At 38.5% G+C, this 26,252-nt stretch overlaps 1 long non-coding RNA gene across 3 annotated transcripts in view; it reads left to right on the top strand.

Annotated features, from left to right (window-relative positions):
- Positions 1 to 6,864, top strand: part of LOC132664132 (uncharacterized) — a 146,290-nt gene extending 139,426 nt beyond the window's left edge. For all 3 annotated transcript variants that reach the window (XR_013553400.1, XR_013553402.1, XR_013553401.1), the window contains 2 exons: positions 3,502 to 3,710; positions 6,539 to 6,864. This is a non-coding gene — a long non-coding RNA (uncharacterized LOC132664132). The remainder of the gene's footprint in view (positions 1 to 3,501; positions 3,711 to 6,538) is intronic.
- The last annotated feature ends 19,388 nt before the right edge of the window (positions 6,865 to 26,252 follow it).

Raw genomic sequence — 26,252 nt, 5'->3', positions numbered from 1 at the left:
TGACTCTTGTTAAATTAGTAAATGAAAAAGTAGTTGAGGGGCAAATTAATCTCTTGTACCAGTTTTGCCCTTGTAGCAGATATTAGTTAAGGGTTTTAGGGGCAACGGATGATTTTCTTTAAAATTTTTTTTCTTTTAATATTTATTTATTTTTGAGAGAGAGACAGAGTATGAATGGGAGAGAGGCAGAGAGAGAGGGAGACACAGAATCCAAAGCAGGCTCTAGCCTGCTGGGGGTGATTTTCATAAGCAACTGACCCAAAAAATGTTTCCGGCAAACAAATTCACAGCAAATTTTGGGCTACAGACATTATAAACTTATGATCAGGATAATATGTCTGTTCTCCAGTTAAAAGTATGTGGTCAAGGGGCTCCTGAGTGGCTGACTTTGGCTCAGGTGATGATCTCACAGTACTTGAGTAAGAGCCCTGCATAGGGCTCTCTGCTGTCAGCACAGAGCCCACTTCAGATCCTCTTTCCCCTCTCTCTCTGTCCCCCCCCCCCACTCATTCTCTCTGTCTCTCTTAAAATAAACTTTTCTTAAAAAAAAGTATGTCATCAATATATTGCATTATATGTTAATGTGTGTATCAGTATATGCTGATATGTATTACCCTTACACATACAGATACATAAATAAGAGGGGGTGAAAACCATAGCCTTTGCCTTCTCTATACCCTCTACAGAGAGATCCTAAGCAGAATCTTGGTGTTGTTCCATACAGAAATGGAGAAGAGTATTAAACCATATTTAAGAATAATAATAATAATAAAACGTAAGTGATCAAATGCCCTAAGCAAATAAGCCCATTAGTTCAAAATATTATTATTATTATTTTTACTTTTCATTTTCCTTGGGCAGCAAAAGAATGACCACTGTCCTCCTCTGACCACCTTGCCACACCGACTTGTTATTATTTAAATTTGATACATAATTATAAAGCATCATCAAGGCACCTCAATTCATTCGACTTAAAACTCCCTGGTATTCTAAATGCAGTAGCAGTTTCCAACATGTAGTCCTCTGACTGGGATTTTAATGAAGGATGTTCCTTTTCCTGTTTTTTGTTTTTTTTTTTATTTGTTTGTTTGTGTGATTCTGTGAAAATATTTAGCCATTTTCAGCTTCTGAGATAGTTTTCCAACTATAAAATAAATATCTGGTGTCAAGCATTTCTGCTTCAGAATGAAATGAGAAGCGAAAGGCAGTATCCATTAATTTATAATTAAACTGGTTGGGAAAGGGAAGCACATGCTAGCAGATTGGTCCTCGGTGACTGATACGCTCCCTGCCACAGAGCCACTGCTGGAGGATGATTTATTATTTTTCCTAATGTTCCTCATTCTCGTTTCAGCCGAGAAGGTCACCCACAAAAGACAGAATCCAGAAAAGAGGCGACACAGTTTGACTTTGGGTGGCTGCCTTTTTTTTTTCTCCTTTTCTTTCACTTAAATTTCAGTATTTACAGCTTACCAGTCTTAAATTTGACACTCAGCAGACATAAACTGTATTCTTGAGAGGATTAAAGGATTATTCACTCACTAGCTTAATCAGATTAATCAGAGATTTTGAACAAGATATCTAATGCCATTCACAAGATGAGACGCGTGATCACTGCCTGCTAGTTGAACTTGGCTTGAGCAGGCACACACACACGCACGCACACGCATACACTCATGTACACACAAACACATACATTGATATTTTACACACTATGATATTATTATTTAAAAATACTTGTTTTTAAAAAAGTTTTTTTTCAATGTTTATTTTTGAGAGAGAGAGAGACAGAGCATGAGTGGGGGAGAGGCAGAGAGAGGGAGACACAGAATTTGAAGCAGGCTCCAGGCTCTGAGCTGTCAGCACAGAGCCGGAGGCAGGGCTCGAACCCACCAACTGTGAGAACATGACCTGAGCCAAAGTTGGAGGCTTAACCAACTGAGCCAGCCAGGTGCCCCCAAAATACTTGTTTTTTAATCATAATCAATTAGCTTCTAATGCTTACTTTATCTAATGAGAGAAAGAAAAAAAAAGGTTATGTGCCTCTATATTTTCTAATGCTATTTAGATTTGAATTACTTTGTTCATTATAGGTTGAATTTATTTTTGTAACTGCCTATTTATTGTCATATCATTCTTTAAAAGAATCTCTGGAACTTTTTAAGGAAAAATAATTATTTCCATTTTTTACATCCATAGGAAGTAACCCTTGAAATCTGAATATTACTGAATTAAGTTACAGTGTAAGAATAAAAAATAACCTGAAAAATAGATTTATTTGTTATTAATAAACAATAATAATTATTGTTTTTCCATTCCTATTAGGAGCTTAAATTCTATTCTACATTTATTTTAATAAGCTCCTTTTTCTGCAGGAACAGGAGGCAGCAAAGACCCTTTGTACTGCAGACATATTAAACCAGGATGGGACCAACTGTCCCATTGTAGGAACTCTTATTTTAAAGCAGCCTGAGTTAAGCAGATTTTGTTGGATTTACTTTCATTTGGGTCTTATGCTATTTGGAGGATAGAAAATATAATATTGGAAGTATTCTCAAAGATAGGAAGAAGCAAAATTAAAATGTGAGCCCTATGCGTCCACTCTATTAATCAAAATCACCTGATCTAGGAACTCCTGAGACCCTGGGAGCAGAATTTAGTTATTGCTCCGTATTGGCCTAGTGGTTCAGAAGGCTGTGGATTTTGATGTTCTTGCTTCCCAACTAGAATCTTATCTCTGACGGTTACACAATTATTATGAAATCTTCATTAATCTGTACAATGCTCATTAATGTTTGGTGGTGATGCTGTCTCAACATAGAATATGAATACCTGATATTTAAGCTTGTATTGTGTCTCTGATGTTTTGAAGTCCTTTCACAGATTACAGCAACCCCATGAAATAACAAAGCATTGCAATACCTATTTTATAGCTACAGAGAGAAAAAGTGCTTTATCCAAGGTTAAGCAATAGAATTAGGGCCAATATCCAAGTCTTTTAGTTTTGAGTCCAAAATAATGCCACTCTTTCTCCTGTTGTGGAGGTGTTGTCTCAGTAATGGCTGTGGGTTTGGATGGCTCCAGCAACACCTACCCTGCCCAAAGAATGTGTGTGTGTGTGTGTGTGTGTGTGTGTGTGTGTGAGAGAGAGAGAGAGAGAGAGATGGGACACAGCTTAGTAAGTTTATAGGTATGGTTTGCAGCAATGAAATAAAATAAACAATAGTTCCAACTTAGCAAACACTGGAAACCAAAAACAGCCAATAAAAGTGAACAATGAATTTTGGTCAGTTTCCTGGGCTTTTGAGCTGCAATGAGATTTTATGGCCACGCCACAGCCAAAAGTTAGCAAAGGATGAAATCACGAGCCGCTATTTCACTGCTCATCGGAGCAGTCGGAACGCTGGCTAACTTTTACAGTGTTTACGATTTGCGATGCACATAACCTATATTATCTCATCTAATCCTGAGGTACGTTCCTCGTTGTCATCCCTTTTTCAGGTGGAGAAACGGGAACACAGAGAATTTCAGTAACGTGCACAAGGTCTCAGGGTTACCAAATGGCAGGTGGAGCCTACAGCTGGACGCAGGATGTCTGTTCTTCATCACCGTGCCCACTTCCCTGCCATCAAATATGCATTTACAGTTCTGGCTGCTTTACAAAATATGATTTCTACACTGACACCTAGTAATCTTCATTGTTGCACTGTGTATGTATTTGTAGTCCTTTTACCAGAAATGGTGACGCCTGTTCTGGTTTCATTTCAGTCATAGCATGCTTTAAGGGCTTAGTCCGCACCAGATACATGTGAGATGTTTTCTCATTCATCTCAGTTAATCCTCACTTGGGAGATTGGAATTGTTTAGCTCATTGGCAGATAGAGAATGTGAAACTGGGAGAAAGTAAGCAACCTGCCGAAGTACAAGGCCAAGTAAAAAGGCTGCAATTCAACCCCAGCCTGATTCCATGCCCTCTTGGCCTCTCCCTGCACCTGAACATGAGGCCGCAGTTGGGGGCAGGGAGGGGGGTGGGGGCAGCGCACTGAGCTTTTCAGCCTAGCCTTGCTAGAAGGGACAGAACCAGCACACAAAATAAAAACATTCCAGATTTGCAGGATTACCTTCTCCCCACATGGGGGCCAGGAAGTCTCCTCTCTCTTAGCATGTTTCATTAACACTAAGTAATCAAGCCCAGTTTCCCTTTCCTTTTCCTGGGCCCTAGTAATCTTTTTCACTTTATAAAACTACATTTTTATTTTTAATCAAATGCACTATATTATTTCTGATTCTCTTCTTTCCTTTTGGAGAGGGTGAACCGTATTTGGTTTTCAATTTGCATCCCTATAAATGGTTTTTGCTCCAAAAGCACAGAACAATGTGATGTTACAAAGATCAAGATCATCTGTTTAACTAGGGTAGAGCTAATCCCAAACTTATTCCTATCTGTGCTGGGTAGAAAAAGGATAAACATTGGGGAGAATGCTGGTATTTTTAAAAATCCATGTGCTATGTTCAGGGACCAGGAATTATTTTAGACAGACATGACTAATTTTTTCTTGTGTTTAACTATCATTTGCAAAATATCTCAAGTATAGTGAGCACAAGAGCCTCCCAAATACACACATTTCCTGCACATATCCACACCTTCACACAGTGTTATGGGCACACATTTCCTCAATGCCCCAAAGTGAAAAAAAAAAAAGCTGGTTTAAGAATAAACCTCTTCTCTGAAAAAACATTTGCCTTGGATTAAAACCACACTAAATTTCTTCCTCTAAAAATATTTGGTAGTGACTTTATTCTGTTAAGAGCAGTTGTTTTATTTCACAGAAAATGTAAATAAAGCCGTACCATCATGGAAGTTGATGGGTTTTATAAATGAACTTACAAAAATGAAGTTGGTCTGTTTGATACATTATTGTCTTTATTCAACTATCCACTGGAAAGGTCCCTAATATGTCAACTGACATGGAATGGAATAACAGTGGAATAACTTTGGGCTTGGTGTAGGAAGTTATTTGGATGCAATTACTTTTTGAGGAGATGTAAGCAGCTTTGTGTGTGTGTGTGTGTGTGTGTGTGTGTGTGTGTGTGTGATTTCTCATAGTCACTTTTTTTTACAACTACTCTGTTGTAGCTTATTCTGCACTCCCAATAAAGGCTAATACTTTATTGGGAAGAGCCAGATCCTTGAGAAATGGTGTGTACGAGATTGTGGACTTAGCATTTCACGGAGAGAGAAATCCTGTGCCATTTTAACATAAACCAAAGAGATTATGTGACTTAGTGGGCTCTGGGATCACTTATATTTAGTGTGTGAGCGAAGATATTGGATCTCAGTAATTGCAACCATTGGGTTAACATGGCAGTTATTCGAAATGAATGACTCATGTAGGTGAGCCTTCAAGGTTATGGGTCACTGAAAAGCTTTCCCTAGATTCTGCATATAGCTGCTCACTGATCGGGGCTTTCCTACATTGCTGGGGTCTCCTGGTGGCAAAGGCCAAGCTCTTCTCTCTTTCCCTCTCTCTTCTGTGTGTGTGTGTGTGTGTGCGTGTGTGTATGTGAGAGAGAGAGAGAGAGAGAGAGAGTGTCCATGTGAGAAGAGACTTCTCATCTCAGGTGTACTGTTTATGGAAAGAGCAGTGAAGACAGGGGACATGGGCTTCTTAGTGAATCTGCTTATAAGTATTTATTTATTTATTTATTTATCACAAGCCCGCTGCTGCTGGAGTTTTGGAAATGTCCTATATCCGGCCCTGGGTAAGTATTTATATGTAAAAACCAAAATATACATTTAAGATGTAAGTGCTCTACTATATGTAAGTTACACCTATGTAATCAAAAAGTTGAGAATCACTTCATTTACAAATAACGTGTTATTTTGTCAGTATTAATTTTTGCACGTGTTACAGTTTCACTTAGTTTTCTTTTGGACCCTCTCGGAATTCCTAACAGTAAGTGACAATGGTGGTTTGGGAGAAGTTGCACATTTTTAACAGCCATCGGTTGGCTCTCTGAGCTGCGCTTGCTCAGCTCTTCAGACGTGTCCCCAGCCTTCCACATTATGTCTCTTTTGCAATGGAGAGTTTGCTAAAAGAAATTTTTCTAGAGTTCCATCGTACTTGGGGTTTTCCATTCTTGGTAAACAGTGCCTCGGTCCCTTATGTTTGACACACAGGTGGTCCCCTTCCTGCCATTATTGTAGAAAAACAATGTAGAATTGTAAAATATGTAAAACGAACCAGAAATCCTTAAATAAAAAAGAATGAGGCCAATACAATGGAAGCCATGATCCCAATAACAGAAAATAGGATCATGTCGCTTTATTTCTGAGCAGCCGGCCCTCCTGACCTCTTAAAAAAGCAACACATTAATGATGCATTCGCAAACAACTTGTTTTTACCTTGTGCTGACAGTCAGGCAAGTGGGAGGTTAGAGAAAAGAAGGGAAGGCCAGGCAAGGGGATTGTTTGCTGTACAGTCTTGGTTTCCCGGCCTTGGCTGATGGAATTATTGTTTATTTTTTTAATTTTCAGAGGTAGGCTGATGACAGCTGAAGAAGACTGTATTTGCTGAGGAGCAGCATGATGGTAGAGAGGAGCAGAGCTCCTGAGGGAGACCTAATGGTTCCTCTCCTTCCTGCACGGAGATAAAGACTTATAATAAGCGTGCATGTTCACCATCTGGCTCTGTGCATGTGGTCCTTATGGAGGGGAAAGCAGCACAATCTGTAAATGATCAGGAGCCATGGCGCTCTCTCCAGAGAATCCACGATGCAATCAAGGTGACAGATGGCATGGCCACTGCTGTGGCCTCATGGAGAAGATCAAAATCACCTTCAATAAACTCTGACTGAAATGGGCATGAGCACCTCAAAAAAGTCAGTTTGTCAGTCAAACTGCGACAGCAAGCTGCATTGGGGAAACATAGCGGCCAGCTCTCTGTTTTCAATCGTTTCCGTCTGACTGGGCCTGAACTATGATCTTTCTCAAATTGTCCTTTCTGTTTAGCTGAAGCAGGCCAGCAAATTGCCAGATTCATTGCTTTATTGAAGAAAATTGAAAACACGATGTCGTCAATTCCGGGGACGCGCGACTGGCAGGTGCTGGGACACCCAAGCGCTGAGAGTGGATCCCCGTGTCTTCAGCCCAAGTTTGCTCAACTTTAGGCAGATTTTTGGATATGAAAATAAAATGCAAATATGTGCCTGGCCTGAAAAGATCAGCTGGCAATGGATATGTGAAGGGTATTAGATGTCCAATAAATGTGTGTAGAATAAACACATGCTTGAAAGGAAAAGGAGGAAAGGAGGAAGGAAGGAAAGAGACGAAGTCTCCGTGTTGTTGGTTTCATGTATTTTGACAGCAGGCTGCCTTGATGATAGATTCGCTATCCATTTCCTTTTCTGTGCATGTTTATCGAATATAGATTGCTGTGAACTTGAAGCCTGGGACATAAGATCAGTGAAATACAGGTGTAATATTTTGTCCTAAACAAATTGTATAGAATTTGTAGAGGTCAACGAGTTCAGACAAATTTCCATTTTTGACCCCCTTCCTTCCACAGCTGAAACATTTTTGAAAGGTCCAACTGCTCATAAAACTAGAGGGGGATGAGTAAAAGTTACCTGTAGTGGGAGAAAAATACTGTACTGTCTTTTTGAGAGGTAAGGGCACTGATTTCAGGTCAAAGATGATGGATCTTAATGAAAGGACTCTCCCCCTCCCTCTCCCTCCTCCTCCCTTGGCAGAGTTCCACTGTTGTTCTTCCTCCCAAGCTCCAGGAAATGTACATTTCAAGCAAAAGTCGACTTTCCCAACCTTGTGGTTTCCCCAGAACCCCGTATCTGTTCTCTGATCCTGGTGTTTTATATTATTAAGCCTGTGAGGATATCTCACAATTCCAACATCCCATTGATTTTCCTACTCGAGACCATAATCTTCTAGTTTGCATACTTGCTTTATTTAAAATCCAAATCCTGCTCCCGCCCCTGTCCCCATACTCCATGTTGTAAATTATTTGCTTGACAGCTGAGAAATATCTTACTATTGGGTCCTGGATTCTCATAATGGCTTTCTTTTCCCTCATAGTTGCTTCTGAATGCTAATGTCCTGCTGTAGAGATTTACAAACAACTGAAGGACTTCATCTCTAATCTGTGTACACAAAGCGAGAGAAACTATGAAAAAGGGCTCATATTTTGAGTAACAGAAATAGCAAGAACTTCATATAAGGACTGTCTTTTCACAGAACATGTAAGTGTAGCTGACTTGTTATGTGTCACAGTTCCATGTGGTCTCCTGGGAGCCAGGGACTAAATTTATTCAGGAGGAAATATCTATGGAGTGCTGAACACCTACTAGGTATAGGCTGTGTCAGGAGCTGAGAAATAAAACTTCATAAAGAAAAGTAGGTATCACACAGCACTTTGATGGGCATTCTCCCCTCCGGCTGGCTCTCTGCTGAGCCCGTTTGCATTCTCATCAATAATAGCTCTTGTGGAACACAGGACCCCGACGTGTGGGCTGGTGGGAGCATGCTGTCCTGTCCCCGGAGACGCTGTGTGTATTCTCCATCCTGGCCTTTGGCTCTCTGGAATGACAGGCTCTGTAATAGACATGTTCATCAACACGGCCACAAGGAGGGGTGGCAGGATGGGTCATTTCTGTCTATCGGTAGCAGTTTCTTCCCCCCCAGACTCCAGCTGCTCACATGGAGTTATGCTTCAGAAAGGCAAATGGGTCTAATCCTTTCCTTAAGGAAAAAGATTATATGGGGAAATTCAGCAGGGGCCAGAAGGTTGAAGTAGCCTACACTGGAACACGAATGTTGCGAGGCAACCAGCAGGAAATTTAGTAATCAGAGCTCGGCCTAAATTCAGATAATTACGTTCAAGTTCTCTCTTGCGTGCAGTGTCACCTGATCGTATGCAAATTGTGTAACCATATATCATTACTCTCCTTTATGTCCTATCATTCCTAAATAATAAATTGCTTAGAGAAAGTTTCTTGTGGTAATTTGCAAATGTGAGTCTGAAAGCAGAGCTTTTCCTTTATAATGCTGCACATATACCCTTGCTCTCTCGGCCCGTGGGTGCGGCAGGTAAGAAGATATGCAGATCTTCAGATCCCACAGGCTCTGAAACTCACAAGGAGGATGGCTTGTGGTCAGAATATGGACAGTAGCTGCAACATGGACTGAAGAATTTTTAATCATGGAGAGTGCTTTTTATTTTAATGTTTTGAAAGATTGACACAATGCTGAAAGGAGAGGCTACACAGAAGTTTTAAAAGGTGCACACAAGAAGATAAGCAATCTATTAAAAACTCAGATTTTGAAAGCATGCCATTGGCCTGAAATGGCCTTGGGGTAACAGTAATAAATGAATGTTGATTTCCCAAGTTCTCTGTGCACCAAGCCGTTTGGACTTCTCAAGAGGACAATGCTGTCTTCTTTCAAAAGAGGGAGTAGATGGCTTGCTACCAGTAAAACAGCTCAGACATAGCTCTACTGATTTGGGAACAAAGAAATGGAATATGGTTTTGTGTGTGTAGGATGTCATCATATGAGCTCACACCAGCTCTAAATTGGGTATTTGGAGGCTACTACATCTTTTGGTCAGATTTCAAATCAAACCCTCAATGTCTGCATTTTTCTGTCCATGCTTCTCTGAATAAGAATGATGGTGAATGCGGGGCGCCTGGGTGGCGCAGTCGGTTGAGCGTCCGACTTCAGCCAGGTCACGATCTCGCGGTCCGTGAGTTCGAGCCCCGCGTCGGGCTCTGGGCTGATGGCTCGGAGCCTGGAGCCTGTTTCCGATTCTGTGTCTCCCTCTCTCTCTGCCCCTCCCCCGTTCATGCTCTGTCTCTCTCTGTCCCAAAAATAAGTAAAAAACGTTGAAAAAAAAAAAAATTAAAAAAAAAAAAAAAAAAAAAAAGAATGATGGTGAATGAGAATGCCACCCTGTACCTCAAATGTTTCTCAAGCTGCTGGTGTGTTTTGGTTCAGCTTTCATGATTTTTTATACCAGATTTGTGACTTAAAAAAAAAAGCTCTCAGCAAAATATTTCTGTTATAGTATGATGTCGTGCTTAGAAAGGTTAATAAACGTTTTACAGAACACATTCATGTTTCGTTCTACTGATTGCTTGACACTCATTTTAATCTTCCTCAGGCTAGCAGTGAGCGAATGGTTCCTGTTTCCCATTAGATTCCTCCACCCTCCATAACGAATGAGCTGTTGATTTGATTTCAATGAATTCTCTTTGGTGAACAATTCACTATAACAAATGCTTTCTTTGGCCATAAAACCATTTATCCTCCATACAGAAATGCTATTTCTGGGGCATTTTGTGCCGGTGTAGGGCATAGTTCTGTTCTTGGGGGTTCTTATAATCAGAAACAGCCCACTTTCCATTCTTCCCCATGACACTTAAAAAATTATTAAGGTCATTTTTTCCATGCTTCTCCATAAGTGTATGAAGACTCTAAAGCAGCAATGTCCAGAGACGTAGGATGTCATCTACAAATGTGAGTCACGTAAGTAATCGTTCCTTTTCTAAGAGCCATATGTTTAAAAAGTAAAAAGCAAATTAAATTAATTTTGATAATAGATGTTATTTAATCCATTAGATAAACAAAATGTATTGTATCCATACAGTAGAATATTTTTTAGTCATAAAAGGAATGAAATTCTGATCCATGATACAACATGGATGGACCTAGAAAACATTATGCTGAATAAAATCAGCCAGATGCAAAAGTATAAATTGTATGATCCCATATGAAGTATCTAGAGTTGAAGATACTCTAGACAGAGTACTTTCAAGACAGAAAGTAGAAATGTAGTAACCAGAGACGGGGATGGGGGGGGGGAGGAGAAATGGGAAGTTAGTGTTTAATGGGTACAGGGTTTCAGTTTGGGAAGAAGAAAAATTCTGGAGATGGATGGCAGGTGATGGTTGCACAATAATATGAATGTTCTTAATACCACTGAATTGTTTTTAAAGATTAAAACTGTATTTTGTATTATGTATATTTTACCATACATACACACACACACACGGATCAGATCATGCCATTCTTTTGCTTAGAAACCTCCTCTGTCTTCCCATCACTTTATAAACTATTTTTAAAAAATTTTTAAATCTTCATTTATTTTTGAGAGACAGACTGCGAGCAGGGGAGGAACAGAAAGGGAGACACAGAGTCTGAAGCAGGCTCCAGGCTCTGAGCTGTCAGCCCAGAGTCAGTTGTGGGGCTCAAACTCACGAACCTCGAGATCATGACCTGAGCAGAAGTCAGATGCTTAACTAAGCCACCCAGGTGCTCCTCCCCTGCCCCCCTCCATCACTTTATGAACATCCGAGTGCCCTTTCCATGAACTTTGCATTCCTGTGTACCTGGCTTCTCCCGCTACCTTTTCCTGACTTTGCTACTTACAGGCCATGTGATCTTCTGTAATTTACTTAGCCTGCTTAAGCTTCAGCTTCTTTATATATAAATTTGGGATAATTTTAATCTGTCAATCACATGGGATTAGTGAGCATTCAAATAAAATAACACGTGTAAAGTGCTTAGCACAGTACCTGCCTGCACCTAGTAAAGTCTAAATGCAGGCTTAGCTATTAAACTGTGTAGTTGTTATGTGTATATTTTCACATCACATGTTTAACACATTATACATCTGTAATTAATTACTTTAGAAGACCTGAATAAAAGATACAGCAGGCAAATTAGTGATGTGTGAATAGAGAGGGGGCAAGTATATGTTAACAGGGTTATTTGTTGAAGAGTGGTCAATGTAACCATACTGACCTAAGCTTTAGGACAACATCGTCTAACATGTAGATGGCTACAAAGCTTTCTGTAGAAAAGATTACTCCCGTGGAGCCAGCATGTCACAGTGGTCATTTCTGTTGATCTGGTTGTCATTTTTCATGCATTTTGCAGAGCATCAACATTGGCTAAAGAAAACTGAGCCGTATCAGAAATATCAGAAATTTTCAGTTTGGCACTTTCCTACAAACAATATTTAGAGGGAATTCATTGTTTCACAAAATGAGGCAGACATCACTTGCATTCACAAATAGCTATTCCCAAGGGAAGGTTCATTTTCATCACTGGATCCACCTTGACCCCTCCTTCCACTTCCCCCCACAGCCAAGATCTGGGCCAGTGTGGAAGTGGTCTAACTGGCTCACCTCTGTATGTGACCAAATCATCTTGTTTTTACCAAGATTAAAATTGGAATCAATAAGATGTGGTCATGTCAATCTTTTTCTTTTTTTCTATCCTTTTCTTTCTTTCTTTCCTTCAAAAACTTAGAAGCAACACTTTGAAACATTTAAAGCATAATCACTCTGTTTTCTACTACATACATGGTGAATGCAATCTATCCCTGAACATCTAGAATCTGGAGACCTTTGCTATCTGTTTTCTAGGGCTCCTGCTCTGTTCTCTCTCGTTTGCTGGCTAGCAACAGGGAACAATAGAAAAACTCAAACTAGTTCAAATTAATTAACAGGTTTTGGGGAAAAGGAGAAAACATACTTACAATGAAGTAAGTTGTTGTTCTATGATCTTTTTGAGTCCTAAGAACAGCATTTGGTTTAAACAGCATTTGTTTTTAAAAAAAAATCACCACACACACACAAAAATGAAGAAAGTACACCTTCAGAACCTTCCCTAGCCAATTCTCTGGCCAAATAACTTCTCTGGGGCTCTAGGTTTCCTTCCCAGTTAATAGTAGTATTGCCAGTTCTATGATATAAGAAGTGTTAACTATACTGCAACTTTTATCACCTTATAAGCTAATAAAGAATCAGATATCCAGAATGCAGGTTTGAATTCATTTCCTACTTATCTATTATTTTTACCATGAAAGGATTGGAAAATTATTTAACGTAAGGGATTACTATCCCACAAGACTATTGGAATAATGGATTTGCATGTGGGTGGTAGTTGGGCACGATTTTACATTACATATTATTCTGGCAATTCAACTTTGAAATAATCCATTACTAGTAAGAAGCTGTCAAGCACACGAAGGGTTTGAAACTCTGAACAATATGCAGGAACAGTTATTAAGGGCTGAATTCGGTGAACAAAGTGAGATCTGTATTTTGGCTATTTTACGTTATCTCACATTTGTTTTTTGTTTTATGTTTCTTAAATTTGACAATAATTGCAAAAAAAAAATTACTGATCCAGACTTTATTTTGCAGATGACTAGACAGTTTCAAGATACAACTTAAATTTTATTTATTCTGATTGCTGTGTTGGAACAAAATGATAGTCAATAAGTATTTTATCGGAAGGCTATAATTTCTATAATTCTTTGGAGACTTCATTATCTGAAGATATGCTATGTGGTCAGGAGATATAGGGAGGTATTTATAGAAACCTTAGATATAGAATCAATTATTAAAATTTTATAAAAATAAAACTCCAGTGTTGGGCGTAAGAATATGAACAGTTGGTTTTATATTTTCAGTTGATGACTGGGTTTTACATCAGACTGTTGAGTAACAGAATAATGAAATTTGTGGGTTTCCTGAGGAAATTATTTACTTTTTATTTTTATCTTGTCAAAGGAAAGGTAGCCTTCTTGTCTGTTTTGCAAATAATGAGAAAAGTGTGAAGACACACAAACACAGGAGAAGAAGCCAGTGGGTCTAGATGCAATAGGTCAGACTCAATTTTTAGAAAGGATTTCTCAGTTAGGCTTTCTCTTCCTAACAGACGCAGAGCCTTAGGCAAGGGACTGCAGGTATCCTGGCCTCCAAAGACTTTTCTTATGTCGGTTGTGGCTAGATGTGACAACTCAAGGTGCACAACTAAAATTTGTAAAGGCTGCCAGAAAAGCCACAACAACAATAGCATGCTCCTACTTAAAATATTTAGGTCTATAGCATATTCAGCTTCTCTGAATAAGGTTTCACTATTTCTACAGTTTCTTCCAGTGGCCAATGCAGGTGGGGACTGTTGAGTCATTTGCACCTCAGCCACAGTGTGGCAGAGAAGAAATACCCCTTTGTGCAATAAAAGGCATTTTCTCCAGCAGAGCATCCTTTTGTGAGCACATCATCCAGATGGCTATTTCTGTCTGTCTCCAGGGGTGAACCAAGCAATAGAGCAGCATAAAGAGGATTAAAAACACTATTTTCTCCAACCTCCATTCTCCCCAGTGTCACTCCATTTCCTCTTTCAACACATTAAGCACTATTAGCAACTAACTTGTTTCATAAGATTTTACTTTATTCAAAATTGTTTCTTAGGATTGGAGGAATGGATGTCCGAAGTCTGTAAGGCATTTGGCTTCCCATTTTCAGACATAGTTAACTTCGTATACAGGAGGATGGTACAAAGAAGAAAAGTTTGAATAATACATGATGAGTCATTTCTAGTGAGTTAAGTCTAGCCCAAATGTTTCTAGGTGTACAAATCTTCAATCTTACTGCTATGTGGTTAGCTCCTGGTTGCTCCTGGTTAACTTTATTAGAATGAGGAACATGCACCAGAAAGAATGCAATGCATTAAGATAAATATTAAAACAAAGTAGATAATGGCCTTAATAAATTCATAGCTTATATAGTATGTCACAAATTTTATGTCTTTAATAGATTTCCTTTGTCTTACAAACAAAAATTAAGCAATATTATATATATTTTAAATATATATTTATATATTTATATTATATATTAAATATATATATAAATATAAATATATATATATTTATATATTATAAATATAAGTAATGAATATTATAAGTAATATAAGTAAGCAATATTATAAATATAAGTAAGGAAATATAAGAATGAAGGATCTTACCGATACATATTATTCCTGTTTTAATTATTCAGCTTATTTTATTATTTAAAAAAATTTTTTTAACATTTTATCTTTACTTTTTTAAATTTACATTCAAATTAGTTAGCATATAGTGCAACAATGATTTCAGGAGTAGATTCCTTAGTGCCCCTTACCTATTTAGCCCATCCCCCTCCCACAACCCCTCCAGTAACCCTCAGTTTCTTCTCCATATTTAAAAGTCTCTTCTGTTTTGTCCCCCTCCCTGTTTTTATATTATTTTTGTTTCCCTTCCCTAATGTTCATCTGTTTTGTCTCTTAAAGTCCTCATATGAATGAAGTCATATGATTTTTGTCTTTCTCTGACTGACTAATTTCACTTAGCATAATACCCCCCAGTTCCATCCACTGGAACTGGTAGTTGCAAATGGCAAGATTTCATTCTTTTTGATTGCCGAGTACCATTTTATTTATTTTTGTGAGACAGAGAGAGAGACAGGGCATGAGCAGGGGAGGGGCAGAGAAAGAAGGGGACACAGAATCTGAAGCAGGCTCCAGGCTTTGAACTGTCAGCACAGAGACCGACACGGGGCTTGAATGCATGAACTGTGAGATCATGACCTGAACCAAAGTCAGATGCTTAACTGACTGAGCCGCCCAGGCACCCCTCAACTTATTTTAGATGATTAGACTGAAAAGTACATATCTGACCTATACATCCCATGAATCTTACTTTATTATGAAAGGACTATATTACTTTTCTGATTCAGACAATTTACAAATATAGAATATCAAATTAACCACTTGAATAACACAATGAATTTTGGAATCATATAAAATAAAGAATCAAAAGGCTAAATTTACATATGAACATTCTTTCCACCAATCCCCAGTTTATAACATCAGAAATATAGTTTTCTTTCTTCCTCTGCTCCTTATCACAAGAAGAGGATACGAGGGTGGAGTGGGGACCAAAGAAGATAGAGATGAGAACTAATTTTGGTAAAGGACAGTGACCAAGAGCAAGAATTGTAAGTTCTGGACTGGGCTCTAAATTCTAAATTGGACTGTCCAGTCCTGTGTGAGCCATTCTCTTCTTTGTCTATTGAGATAGCAGCCTTGTCTATTGAGTAGTGCAGCTTGGAGAAATACATATACCTAGGTTGAAATCCTCATTTCAGCTCTTACTAGCCACATGACCTTGAGACATCCTCAACTTTTAAATGTGGATGTCAATAGCTAGGCTCCAAAGTGGTTGGGAGAATCCAATGAGATTATATTGGTAAAACATCTAACACAGTGCTTGTTACATAGCACATACCCAGTAAGTACAGCTCTTCATTATTTTCAAAGGAAGTGGTTAGATCAGTTCCCTATGAGTGGTAGTATTCTGTGATCCAGGAGCTGGTTGCTGGCATCCAAATATTGGCTCGGGTAATCTGCTGACACCCTGCCCCCACCACATATGTGGTAGCCATGCACTGGTAAGAGTTCCCAGTCACACACAGAAGGTCACGTTCCAGACAAAGACATTGGCTCAGCTTAGTTTAGTGCCTAGTATGGAAGCAGGACACCCCGGAACTGTGTAATCACAGTGTTACACAGAACTGTGTAAACGTGCCTCAGCCACGTTTTAATCCTCCACCATGACTGACTAACCTATTTTTTTTCCCCAAAGCTGCTATAAAATCAGAGAAGTAAACTAGCCCCGAATCATAGCCCTGTGGTTCTCTGTCATATACACTCTCTTGGTTTCCGTCCAACCTTATTTTAAATATCCCTAGGGATGCATTTTCATCACTTTTCTTGCAATATTTTTCTTAAATAATAATTTTTACTGTCAGAAAGTTTTCTCTCCTATTCAGGGTAAAATTTTCTTTCCTTCCTTACACTTCTAGCTATCCTGTCCTAAACCTGATTAAATAATTCTTACTGCCTGTTCAGTATTTCTCCTGTCAGATTTTTGTAGTCAATTATTGGTCCCCCCTCAGCCATTACTTAGCAACACCAGACATAATCTTTATCTTTAATCATTTCTCATAACTCACTCCTCCATCACCACCATCATTATTCTCTCCTCTGAATTAATCCATCTGTTCTTCTGAAGGTAACCTCAGTGTCTTAGGAGCATGTTCCCTTGAAGTGAAACACATACCTATATTTATTTCAAATTTTACTGAAATAACATAACAGTATAGACACTTTTGAAAACAAAGAAAAATTGACATGTTATTCTAACATGATGGTTATTGTTACCTTTGTCTTTTCCATTTTTATTTTTTTTTCAAAGGTAAAGGTGTGGAAAAAAATGTTTACTCATATAATGTAGGTGGGATTTAAAACAGATGCAATTATTTAGAAGTAATTTGCAATATATATTGAAGCTTTTACCTTATGTTCTTTGATGGAGTACTTCTGCTCATAGAAAGGAGAAAAGACCTTTACATATGATTTGAAGTAAGTTACTGCAAGAGTGCATCTTCTGGAATCTAACTTGTTATATTTAGGCAAGATTCAGGTAAAATCTAACAAAGCAACGTTATCTTTCCTAGGACTCTGTGGAACAGAAATGCCTGTAGATTTTGTTGTTACCGTTGTGAAGAAATGGACATTTGTGATAGACATTAGCCATGAGGAGAGTCTAATCCTGGCCCTCCAAAAATTAGGTTTGAAAAAAGAGAGGTATTTTCATACTATGAGAAAAGTAAAGAGGCATGCAAGTCCTCTGTCTCCTCTTGAGGAGAGGGGCTGGAGCAAGCTGTCAAGCACCCTATAGATGGTGCTCCTGCCTAGAAGAAACTCTATAGGAGAAGGCAGTCTGGGAAGTCCATCCTTTTGGGAGGGGGTCACCGTTAAATCCTAATAATGTGCTATCACATCTAATCATTGCCAGTTACAAATTTCTTGGAGAAAACCTCCCATCCCTCCTACTACCAACTTTATTAGAGAATTCTGCTAACTTGGCTGTCTGAGAAAAGTTTTCCACAGAAAAAATAAGAAACTATCCCTATAGCCCAGCAATACAGTGGACTTGGGTATTGCCAGTGTCAATATAAATCTTGGAAGAAAATCGGTGTGTCTTCTCTTCAAGAGGGAAGGAACCAGCAAAATAGATCAGAAGGGATTATGAATACTTTTCTCAGGCCAGGTGAACCAGAGAGAAATGTGTTCTTAATCTTACTGCTTTCTGGATCTGGGTGTGTGTGTGTGGGGGGGGGGGTGGTGACCAAGTAGCTGATTTAAAAAGCACAATTAGTTGTGTGGGGGCACATGGGCATTGATTCACTTTCTCAATAATGCATTCATTCAACAATCACTTGTTGAGTGTCTATTATATGCCTTGTATTTTCCTAGGTGCTGGTGATGCAGCAAAAACAAAACATATTCAAGTCCTCCATTATGGAGCTTACTTTCTAATAGTAATTGGAGGTAGATCCAAACACAGGGCTGCATTGCCTTCACAACTGAGTTGTGAGGGATAGATATGCAAGAAAACGAGTGACAGTAAAACTGGGCACAGTGTAAGGAAGGCTGGAAAATAGCTGGACTGGAAGACATCTGTATGGAAAAATGTCATGGGAATTTGGGCTTTGGACTGAGGTCATGTGCTGGATGGGGTGTGATGTAATCTCTTCTTATACACTGCCAAATCTTCTTTTAGTCCAGAGAAATAACAATTAAAAATTTTTTAATGTTTATTTATTTTTGAGGATGAGAGACAGAATGCGAGAGGGGAGGGCCAGAGAGAGAGGGAGACAGAATCTGAAGCAGGCTCTAGGCTCTGAGCTGTCAGCAGAGAGCCGGACATGGGGGCTCGAACTCTTAAATCGTGAGATCACGACCTGAACCAAAGTCATTTGCTCAACTGACTGTGCCACCCAGGTGCCCCCAGAGAAATAAAAATTAAATGTTTCCTGAGATAACATTTCTGTGGACTGTAGTGACAGGACCAAGGTCTGCACTGTAATGGCCTTGAGAGTGGGAGGGTGAGTAAGCAGCCACGAAGGGAAGTACACATCTAGGTAACATCCACCTCCATGCTGCGTGTGCCTATAGTGAGCTTAGAAAAAGTTGTTAACATGTTATCTCTTCATCTCTGGGCATTTGGGGAATTTTTCCCTGTTTTACCTTCCAGCATTAATTTTTTTTAAAAAAGAGTAATAGTATCTTAAAATTGTGTTTACAATTTTGGTATCACCTTAAGATTTCTATGGTTCCAATTTTTACCCTCTCATTGAACATTTTGTTTTGTAACTTGTTCTAATTTCAGAATAGGGGAAGGGAAGGAAAACTAAGATAAAAACAGAGAGGGAGGCAAAGCATAAGAGACTCTTAAATACAGAGAACAAACTGAGGGTTGCTGGAGGGGAGGGAGGTGGGGTGATGGGCTAAATGGGCAATGGGCAGTAAGGAGGGCATTGTTGGGATGAGCACTGGGTGCTATGTGGAAATGGGAAATCACTAGATTCTACTCCTGAAACCATTATTACACTGTATGTTAACTAATGTGGATTTAAATAAAATTAAAAGCAATAAAAAAGAACAACGCAGTTTGTCTGCATGTCACTTTGTTCTGTTTCTTCCTTTACTCCCAGAGGGTTCTCCTAATTTAATTTTTATGTGAAAGTTCAAAACTCTGGTGATTGCTCCATAGTATTCAGTTCGGGGGTCCCCAACTTAAAATGAATTTTTTTCATCCAGAAAAATATAAAAATGATTATGGGGTGAGGAAGTAAGAACTCTACTGAAAGAGTCTAGGGGGTGAGATCATATTCGTAAAATACACATGAAAGATTTGTTTAATCCATTGTGCTTCACATTTTGGTCTCCATTTCTCAAGAAATTTATCTGCATTTGGAACACTTTTCCTAAGAATTCTGGTTATAACTATTCTCAGAACCTCTCTTTTAGAAACTGTTATTACTCTGTCCTTATTTATGTTAACACTAGAACATATGTGTCCAATATTATATTTGTCTTGGGTATGGAGTTTGCAGTTTACATGAACAAATGAATAAATAATGCCTCAAATGTTTTTATATTGAGAAAATGCTGATAACCAGATGTTTTTAGTTTGTATTCATAAATAAATAAGAGGAAATTACTCTACACTGCAGCCTAAAATATTTTGGTTTTATACAGTGTGGAATTACTAATAGATATGTTTGTTCAGTATTAGAATGGGGTCATCATGTTTCTGGAAGAAATCTGTGTGAGCCATTCAGGGTGTTTCTCCAAATCTGCAAATGGCCTCTTCTATGTGGCAGAAAACTGGTCTTTCCCTGCTGCTCTGACTCAAGTGTTTGTCTTACAGATAAAATTGTTAGGCTTCTGTCCTTTATTCTATTTCTTTTTCTACTTTTTTATGCTCTTTCCTCATATCAATTTTTAATGTCCATGAGAAGGATATATTTTTGTGCACATAAAGATTATTTAGAATTATTTATTTTGTCTAGAATGATTATATCTTATAGTATTTTTTTTTTATTGGATAGAGATTGTGTGCAAGTGAGGGCAGCAGGGCAGAGGAAGAGAGAATCTTAAGCGGGCTCCATGCTTAGCACGGAGCCTGACATGGAGGCTTGATTCCTAGACCATGAGATCATGACTTGAGCTGAAATCAAGAGTCTGATGCTCAACTCAGACTCTGATCAGACTCTGAATTACTATTCAGTGTTTATTAACTTAACATTTGGATTTTCATAATAAACAGAGAGCAGTCACCCATACTTTTTATCTGATTAAAATTCAATGGACAACAAGGACCCAAGCAATGGAGGGACCTGAAGTTTATAGTTTATAAGCTTCGTGGTTCACCCGGATGAGGTGCCACTCATGAAGGCTGCAGGTGAATGATTCTGATATAAGTCTTGTTTGCCAGGAAGTCCCAGATTGTATTTTTATTCTTGTTCAAATTTTAGTAATTCCCTTGTCATTCTGTCCTACTTTACATGACAAATTTATATGGTCACTCTATTTATGTTGACCACACAAACTGAGCCCAGCTGAGATGTTTTGGGTTCTAACTTGAGCTTCTTTCTGCATTGCCTTTCTGTCCCAGTCTTAAAGTGAGGCAATCACATTGACCTACTTGTAGTGGATTGTAAGGCAACTTCTTGTTGTATGTTTTTCTATCATCTTAAAAGTCATTATTTTTGTATTACATAAATTAAGACAAAAAATTCAAAAGGGGCACCTGGGTGGCTCAGTCAGGTGAGGGTCCAACTCTTGATTTCAGCTCAGGCCATATCCCAGGTTCATGGAATCAAGCCCCATGTCAGGGTGTGTGCTATGGAGCCTGCTTGGGATTCTCTCTCTTTCCCTCTGCCTCTCTCCCTGGCTTACACTTTCTCTCTCTAAAAAAAAAATTCAGTGAACAATGAACTAAAGTTTGAGATTAAACTCCCATAAACAGAGTCTAATTTATAACTTAGTTACTTAAATTTCCTGAAACATTTAAACTATGTACCTTTTACTTCAAGATTACATATTTTAAGCCAATTATTCAATTACCTACTTTAAAATAGAAGTGAAAGGTAAATCTGTCAGAATTTCAGTATGCAGAATATTTAACAATTTTGAATGTATTAATGCTGAATTTAAAACAGAATTGTCATATATATGTTGATTTAATTTCATCAACTATTTTCTTCTAAATCTTTTTAAGGTTGGAAATATGTACTAACGCAATAGTTTTATCTTTTCAAAAAAGGTAATGTATCCCCAAACTGGGAGAGTTACCATCCCAGAAGAAATTTTGCACCTGCAAAATGAGTAGAGGTTTTTCTGGATTTCAGTTACCTATGTTGGGTAGCAAACTACCCTTCAACTTACTGATATGAAACAGCCATTTTACTACACTCCCTGATTCTGTTGGTCAGGGGATGGCTTATTTCTGCTCCATAGAATCACAAGGTCTGAGACCTCAGTTCTGAGGACAGGAATGGCTGGAGGCAGGAATCACCTGGAGGAATGTTCAATCTCATGTTTGAGTCTGGTCTGGGGTCACTCACAGGCAGGGTTCAGCTGCGATGGTTGATCAGAGTACCTACACATGGCCCCTTCATGTGGCTTGGGCTTCTTTAAAGCATGGCATAGCAGCCCAGTTCTGGGCAGAAACATCCTGAGGGGGAGTAAGCACCCCAAAGGAGTCAGGTGGGAACTGTGTGGTTATTTACAATCTAACCTCAAACATCACATAACATCAGTTTGTGGTATTCCATTGGTCGAAGCAGTCACATCCCTGCCTAGGTTCAAGGGAAAGAGTGATAGACACCCATCTCTTAATGATAGGAATGTAAAAGAATTTGTAGCTATTAAAAAAATTCCCCATTCTGCCAGACCTTTTTGATGGAAAAATGAGAACTTAGACTGCGGATATCCAGAACAACCATTTTCCCACCCAAATGGGAATACTGGGACCATTTTATAGTTGCTTTGAAAATAGAAGCCTCCAAGTCTGTAACCCTGAGAAGGAGATTTCACAATCCTCAGAGTTCAAGACAATCTTTTAAGTGTTTTTCTATCATTTCTCAAACCTGATTCGAACAGATGCAATTCAGTAACATCTACCCTGATTGTTTACCCACCCAAATGTACTGCATGAATCTATTTTCTCTCTTGATATTGGTCATAGCATTAAGGCTATTCTAATGATAGCATTTTTTCTGAGAAAGAAGTTGCTAGAACTTCTACCTTCTTTGGTTTCTCCTTTCCCCATTTATTTCCTTTTTTTCATTATCTTAGACACATAATCATCGATAGTACCATCATCAACATCCCCCAGCCTACTTTTAAAAGTTCAAAGCACCTCTTATGTTCCTTTCTCTTCTCCTTACATCTTTCTATTTTTTCTTGTCTTGTTCTTATTGTAAAACAATGATTCTGTATCATATATCCTTTACCACCATTAAAATATGTGCCACCGAAAGGCTGTGCCAATTTTTAGCAGTGTGTTCTCCCCAAGATTTCTCTCATTTATTAGAGTGAAATCAGGGAGGCATTTGGGAAGCAAATGGCTGGACTGAAGACCTCCCAGGAGCTTTCCTGCCCTGTGAGTCAAGAGTCGTAGGGAGGTTGTGTAATAGTCAAAAAAGTAATAGCCTACCCTTTCACAGAGATGTTTATTAAGGAGTAAATTATCCTTATCCCCAAGTCATTTCATTATAGTTCTTAAGAGCATCATTTTCAGAGAAACAAAGTGAAATTGCAGTTAACTAAATGCTAGCATCTGTTTAATTGTTTCAAATCTACAAAATGCGGTGATTCGTAAAAATTCTCTGCCATGATGTACTGTTTATAAATCCCTGCAGCTGTAATCATAATTTATTAATTAATTCCCTCATTTATTTGTGTTTTTTGGTAAACATTTATTAAATAGTCATTAATTCACCAAGCACTGTACCTAGGTAGTGGGTTACAAAGAAAAAATAATTGAAGGGACTTTTGTTAAACTATTTTACTTAAATATAAAATAAAGCTATTTAAATAAAGTAGCTTTTGAGGTTGCCCTTAATACATGTTGGGCCTTAGGCTTAGTGCTTTGATACTGAGAATACAATAGGTGTATCAGTCAGAGTTTAAACAGAGAAACAGACCTGTAGAAGATATACATTAAGAGATTTATTGTGAAATGTTGGCTCATATAATGTGGGGTCTGGCTAAACAAGTCTAAAATCCAGAGAGCAGGCTGTCAGAAAGGCAGGATGGAATCCTTAGGCATGGGCTATAGTTGCTGTTATAAGCAGAATTTCTTCTTCAGGGAAGCCTCAACTCTGCTCTTAAGACCTTTCAATTGAGTGAGTCAGGCCTATACAGATTCTCTAGGGTAGCTTTCCTTATTAAAGTCAACTGATTATGGACTTAAAAAATTTTTTTTAATGTTTATTTGTGTGAGAGAGACAGACAGACACACAGAGTGTGAGCAGGAGAGGGGCAGAGAGAGAGGGAGACACAGAATCTGAAGCAGGCTCCAGGCTCTGAGCTGTCAGCACAGAGCCCAATGCGGGGCTCAAACTCATGAACTGTGAGATCATGACCTGAGCCGGAGTCAGACCCTTAAACCACCGAGCCACCCAGGTGCCCCTGATTATGGACTTTAGTTGCATCTATAAAATCTTTCATAGCAACACCCAGATTGGTATTTGGATAACTTGAGGAGTGTAACCGAGCCAAGTTGATATTTAAAGCATTTTATCCCTTGTCAACATGCTGTCCATTCACATCTCTTTAAGCCATACTTAATCTACAAATAAAGACAATAAAAAGTCATACTTCTGCCTAACATAATATAACTATTACCTGTCAAACCAAAAATGTGGTTACCCTTTACTTCAAAGAGGATGTAAAGTATTTTACTCTTCTTTGATATCCCATAACTTAAACACTGTGATATAAAGTTAACTGTTAATAATACAGCTTATGTTAGATGATAAGGGTATAAGAGAGGGAAGAAAACAAAAATATTTAGTATATATACATATATATGCACAAATATAATTTATAATAAGTAAGGAAGAGATATTTATAACTATTATAGTTCTTATTTCTGCAACTGAACATACAGTTGTAGCTGGAATTTACAACTACCTTCTATCACCCATTCCCTTTGCCCTTAGGAAATACCTCAGCTGGCCATGGTTTTTTGCCTGGTGAGGTGACTCAGACCTTCATTCTTGTATCCTCTGAGTCATTATTAGTTCTGCCTGAATTGTTGTCGTTTTCCACCCTAAGGTGTAGTTTTCCACACCCTAAGGGATCTCCTATATTCTTAGACATACTCTTCCCTACCTCTGTTGTGTAGTAGCAACCCAATGTCTCCTTGGTAAGGAGGATTGTCATTCAAACCAGTACAGTAACCTCCTTCTTGACCCATTCATTCAAAGGCATGAATAGCCCAAAGTAGCCAGGTGGCAGTCTCAGTTCCCAGTTTAGTAGAATCATTGTTGCATCTCCCAGTGGAAGCACTCTTCCCTGGGGAAATAAGGCCTCTAGATAACCAGAGTCTGAAGTTGTAGTGACAGGAAGCACAAATTTTGCTAGTGGATCAATGGGAAGGATAGGAGGAAACTCCCATTTCCACCCCTTGATTCCTAGACCGATGAATCCTGGCTATGGGAGATAGAGCACTATGTATTGGATACAGATTTAGAGCATATGCAGCCTCCTGGAGAACCTTGCTCTGGAACTGCAACATTTTTCTACTTTGTTGGCTCTGAAACTGGGTTTGTAAACTGTTTTAAGTCTGAGAATTGACTGAGGGGCCATGACTCTGTTTTGGTGATTCAATTAGACTTTTGTGCATTAAACCCAGAACTCTTCTGTTTATATAGATCAAGTTAGAAATTAGTAGGCTGTCAACTCTATATTTTTTAGGGAACACCCTGATCAACTAGTTAACACTGTAAGTCTCTGCAAGTCAGACTATTCCGCCAACCTTGTCTGTCATGATTAAGGGCCACAACATGGCCCCTGCCATCCTGGGGCCTCAATTATCTCCACTGCATTTAGGGTTCTCATTTAGAGTAGAAGGCCCCATTGTAATTTCTGTCCTACAGAAGAGAGTGACCATGGACCTCTTCAAGAATTCTTGGGTGCCCCCCTCTGAGAAAGGTTCCCCTCCCTTTCTCAGTCATGATGAAAGTATGTCTCTGGATGCTCCCATGGTGGGTGTGTATGGCTTACAGGATAAATCTGCTCTAAGTGCTCTTCCACATGCTAGCTCTTTAAAAATCTTATATCATTATTTACTTCACTTTTTTCAAAAGGCACAAGAGCCAAGAGAAGTTATTGTAATTTTCACTGGAAAATTTTGGCAATGGGATTATTTGATCTCTGGTCGGTTAAATAAAATTGTGGAATGACTTGACCTTCTACTTTATTAAAGTGACAGAGTTGAACATTCCATCTTGTTAACAATTCAGGAGAAGAAGAAGAAAAAAAAACAAGTAGTTGGGGAAAAGGAGCATATTTTTATTTATTTTTTCCTTTTCCTTAATCACATGCTTTAGTTTTCTACTTATATTTTTTTCTATAGAAGCAATTTTCTGTACAGTGAACTATTTCATTTAAGAATTATGATTAGGTTCATGATTGTCACTGACTTCAGATAATCTGATCTCTTACTTTTAAAGGTAGCTAGGTTTGTTTTATACTTCAGTGGTAGGAGCTCATCATGTCCTTTTGGCATGTCCATCAAAAGGATATAAGGGGATTTTTTAGATTTAAATTGAATGCTGGGAAAAAGTTTAAATTGATACAGACAAAAGCTACCCATTAATAGCTCTTCACTGTAAAATTGGGCTTATTTTATTTATTTGGATTCATAACTATATTTACTCAGAGCTATACAATAAAAAGTTGCAATTTAATTTCAAATAATTTCTTTAAACTTTCTCACAAAATTTGTTCCTAAAATCAGAAATTGTATCCTAAGCTCTAA

Source organism: Panthera onca, chromosome F2, assembly GCF_046562875.1.
Source record: "Panthera onca isolate mPanOnc1 chromosome F2, mPanOnc1 haplotype 2, whole genome shotgun sequence".
Lineage (NCBI taxonomy): Eukaryota > Metazoa > Chordata > Mammalia > Carnivora > Felidae > Panthera > Panthera onca.
The sequence above is the reverse complement of the archived record's forward strand: the minus strand, read 5'-3'. Positions and strand labels throughout refer to the sequence as shown.